The sequence below is a fragment of the Barbatula barbatula genome (genome assembly GCF_947034865.1).
Source record: "Barbatula barbatula genome assembly, chromosome: 1".
Taxonomy (NCBI): Eukaryota; Metazoa; Chordata; class Actinopteri; order Cypriniformes; family Nemacheilidae; genus Barbatula; species Barbatula barbatula.
In genome coordinates this window covers 9,186,936-9,192,154 of record NC_136766.1, presented here as the reverse complement: position 1 = coordinate 9,192,154, position 5,219 = coordinate 9,186,936, and positions in this window count along the sequence as shown.

The window sequence follows — 5,219 nt, the reverse complement described above, 5'->3', positions numbered from 1 at the left end:
CAGACCAAAGTTGTACTAATTAGTCAAATTAATACAATAATCCCCTGTAAACATTATATTAATACTCATTACCCAAGACGAGAGAAAAATAAATTTGCCATAGGTCAACAAGTAAAATATGACTGAAGTACCCAACGTTCCAGTAGTTAGCTTCGAAATGTATTATGTGAATATGACTTATTAATTTGCGTAATGATTCAGGCATTAGTTCGCGCATGGGGAAGCAAAGATTGATGGGAGTTTAATTATGACACTTCTTTGTTATTAAAGCCTAATCATAATGCACTATCATATTTAAATCTTACCCTAAACTGTGTGCTGAAATTTATACCTCATAAAATTTTGTAATAAAATCATTTCCTTTTTCTCTCAGCTGAAAGGGAAATAAAACATGCTTCAGATGAACTTTCAATTTACCCGTCTCATCCATCCATGGAGAGGACTACGAATAGAAAGAGAGCTAAAGGATGCGAAAGAGAGAAAATACAGTGCATGGGGTTGAATAGTTGAAGGAAAACGAAGTAAATAGAGGGGTCAGAAGACATCAAGAAAGAGAAGATGTAGAGCACAATGGAGCTGAGAGAAATAGCTTGTCTGTAATTTTCAATGAAGGTTGTAAGTTTCAGTCTGGACAGTTTCAATCTCTTAGCCAATTCCTATGCTTGCAGCTTCTCTAAAAGTTTGTGGTGCAATATCTTAGTCAACCAAACATGGTGTTTTATTATGTAATGAATTTCTATGGTTTGACATTTGGTTGTTTTTATTTATACATAGCCTGATCCCATCCAAGCATTTGGCTTTCTGTTTTCCGCTCTCTCTTTCTCTCTCTAAAATGTTTTGTTCTCCATTTCATCTATATTTATGACAAGGTACACACACACACACACACACACACAAGGTATTCAATTAAGTTACAGGTGAAGTGCTACTGATATTTCCACACCGCTAATGGAACCAAACCAAAATAGTTTTTAAGAGGTTTTTCCAAACATGCGTTTTGTTTGACAAATCATGTAAAGCCAATGTTGCACAAACAATGTTTTTAAAGAGCCGCAGAAACCTTTCACAGCTGGATTCTTAGAATTCTATGTTAACATTATTAGACATGAAGTCACAGTAGCTACGTTTAAATCAGAGAGAAATCATTCAAAAGTGAATGATAATTTTTAAATGAAATGAACACAAATACGGACGCAACAGTCATTTCCTTCCACAACATTGCACATGCGCAGAACTATATATATCCGATCAAGTGTTTACATGTCACAACAGAAAAGATATAAAACCATCTCTTACGATCAGAATGAAATCGAATTGGCCATTTTTATTCCGATTGAGGTGTTTATGTAGAACATTTTTATTCGGATTTGATTTCAATGGACTACAATGGTCCACATCACACCTCTTTTATTGTCACATCGCCACAGCACAAGTGCCCTGGTGAGTGAAATTCTTGAGCATTCTCCAGAAAGTGCATAAGCAATTTACATATAGACAGTATATAAATATATATATAGACTTATACAGATGACAGTGTGCAATATACACATACTGTACATATACTCAGTACACACAGTGTGCTATTAGACATACTTACAGTTATCAACACACATTAAACTCCATTCTGCTTTATTTACACATAATAATATAAATATAATAAAGCAGATTATACATAAACTGGATAAGGGAATGTCATAGATGTGCATTGGGTGGTATCAGTGGTAGCAGTAACATTGTTATATTAGTGCAGTGTGTACGTGTAGTCCAGTTTGAACTGTGTTAGAGTTAAAGTGCAGTGTATGCCATACCGTAAAGTTGAAGTATGCTGTAGGGTGACAAAACTGAAGTCATTGCGTTTGGAAAAAAAGATGAAGTTCACAAGGTGAATATATACCGTCACTCTAAAGGTCAAACAACTAAAAATCAAGTCAGGAATCTCGGTGTGTCTCTAGAGTCAGAACTAGCTTCAGTAGTCATGTCAAAGCAATAACTAAATCAGGATACTGTCATCTGAAAAATATTGCAAGAATTAGATGCTTTGTTTCCAGTCAAGAAACTTGTGCATGCTTTCATCAACAGCAGGGTGGAATATTGTAATGGACTCCTAACTGGCCTCCCCAAAAAGACCATAAGACAGTTGCAGCTCATACAGAACGCTGCGTCAAGGATTCTGAGCAGAACCAGAACATACCACACCAGTCCTCGGGGTCTTTAAACTGGCTACCAGTTACATATAGAATAGATTTTAAAGTATTATTACTGGTAAATAAATCGTTCAATGCCCGAGGACCTAAATACATTGCAGATATGCTCATTGAATATAAACCCAAAAGAACACTCAGGTCATTAGGATCGCATCAGCTAGAAATACCAAGGGTTCACTCTAAGCAAGGAGAGTCTGCATTTAGCTATTATGCCAGCCGCAGCTGGAACCAGCTTCCAAAAGAGATCAGATGTGCTCCCACAGTAGTCACATTCAAATTCAGACTCAAAACAGATCTGTTTAACTTTGCATTTAATGAATGTGCTTCTGACTGTCCAACTGTTTGTACTGTACTTTATTTGATTTATTTTCTATTCTAAACTGTATTTTATTTTTATTTTTTTTCTTATTTCTTCACTGTTCTGTCAAATGGATATTTTAACTTCATCTATGTAAAGCACTTTGAATTACCATTGTTTATGAAATGTGCTATATAAATAAACTTGCCTTGCCTTGCCTATTAGTTCTGACTGTTCATTAGCCTGATAGCCTGAGGGAAAAAGCTATCCCTCAGTCGTCTAGTGCGGGATCGGATGCTGCGGAAACGTCTTCCTGAGGGCAGCAGAAAGAGCAGTCTGTGGGACGGTGGCTGGAGTCAATGATGATCCTCCGGGCTTTCCTAATACACCGCCTGGTGTAGATGTCCTGTCCTGGAGGGAGGGAAGCTTACCTCCTAATATGTGGCGGGCAGTTCACACAACCCTTTGCAGAGCTCTGCAGTTGCCAGCGATGCTGTTTCTAAACCAGGCGGTAATGCAGCCGGTCAGGATGCTCTCCACAGTGCAGGTATAGAATGTTCTGAGGATGCTGGGGCTCATTCCAAACTTCCTTAGCCATCTCAGGAAGAAGAAAGCGTTGGTGTGTTTTCTTCAGCACTTCATTTGTGTGAGCGGACCATGTGAGCTCCTCAGTTATGTGAGCGCAGAGTAACTTAAAGCTGTTTACCCGCTCCACAGGTGTCTGCTCAATGGTAATGGGTGTGTTCTCTATGCTCTGTCTCCTGGAATCCACCACCAGCTCTTTGGTCTTGTCAACATTAAGTGAGAGGTGGTTCTCTTGACACCATTTAGTCAGGGATCTCACCTCCTCCATATAGGCCGTCTCATCGTTGTCAGTGATCAGGCCTATCACCGTTGTGTCGTCAGCGAATCTGACGATGAGGTTGGAGCTGTGTGTGGCTGCACAGTCATGTGTGTACAGGAGTGGGCTGATGACACAACCCTGGGGAGCACCAGTGTTGAGGGTCAGCGGGGATGAAGTTTTGTTGCCCATTCTGACCACCTGACTTTTGCCTGTCGGGAAGTGTGTTCTCTATGCTCTGTCTCCTGAAATCCACCACCAGCTCCTTGGTCTTGTCGACATTAAGTGAGAGGTGGTTCTCTTGAAACCATTTAGTCAGGGATCTCACCTCCTCCATATAGGCCGTCTCATCGTTGTCAGTGATCAGGCCTATCACCGTTGTGTCGTCAGCGAATCTGACGATGAGGTTTGAGCTGTGTGTGGCTGCACAGTCATGTGTGTACAGGAGTGGGCTGATGACACAACCCTGGGGAGCACCAGTGTTGAGGGTCAGCGGGGATGAAGTTTTGTTGCCCATTCTGACCACCTGACTTTTGCCTGTCAGGAAGTCCAGGATCCAGCTGCACAGAGATCTGATTATTCCCAGAGTCTTTGCATCCAGTGTGGCAGGCACGAAGGTATTAAATGCAGAGCTGTAGTACACAAACAGCATTCTCACATAAGTGTTCTTGTTTTCCAGTTGGAAGAGAGCAGTGTGCAGGGTGAAGGCAATAACATCGTCTGTGGAAGGTTGCTGCGATATGCAAGTTGTAGCGGATCCAGAGAGGCAGGCAGGACAGAACAGTCTCTGATGAGATTCTCAAAACACTTGCTGAAGATGGGTGTTACATCCATGTAAATGCAGCTAACGTCACCTTTGATAAACAATGAAGACATATTTATTAAAGTTGTCAAACAAATCGTCTGATATTGATAGAAATAACCTTCTTTGAAAAACAAACTCTTGACATCAGAAATAAAATAAATGAATCCAACTATTTGGTAATATTTATAAAAGCAGTTTCATCCAGTTTATCACGGTAAGATTCCTTTCTTAGGTGCAAATGAGAAAAGTGTGGGCTGCTCATGCCTGACCTATAAAAGCGTCTCTGTCTATATTTGTATCTTAAAGTTCTTACACCTGGACAGTCCACCTGCAGCAACCTTGGGTTAAATGCTTTGTTTAGAGAGCAAAGAGTGGTTAAACAGCAAGACTGCAGACTCAGTAACTCTGCATTTCATGCTTATCTGAGAAAAAGAAATTGGGCAGCCCAGGACTCGTCTTTCTGTCTGTCTGTTGTCTTGTCCTCACTAGTCAACAAACTACCATCTGGAAAGAAGTGAGTTGAGATTAGTATGTACCTGTATGTCCTCTTCATCTTGTCTTACAAAAATCAGTCACTGGCTCTAGAGGTTCACACTACATTTTTGTGGCAGTTGTTTAGATCATAAATACAGGTGTCCTCACATGGGTATGAGCTAGACAAGAATCTGTAGCTGAAAGAAAATATAAGGATTTCAGTCTAGGAGTGTGACAAGGAAAGGAGAGATGATGATCTCTCCCGGCCCTTCACTGTTGACATCACCTTCCATCATGTGTGAAATATTACAGAGTAAAGGCCCACTATTTATTTCCAACCTACCCAAAGGGAACAGAGGGTTAGAAGAAGGGGTGGAGTAAGAAAGGACCAGACAAACAAATATCAGGCTTTCCTCAATGGCTTCGTTCTCATTCTGTTTCCATTTTGGACGGAAGATTTTTTCCTTTTTTCTGTCAGACGTTCGCCACTCTCTTTTTCCCCTTGACACAATAAAATTACATTTGTATTTAGGCCCACTGAAAAACAGAAACATATATGAGTGTTTGGATATTTCAGCCAGCAAAGTAAGTGAATGA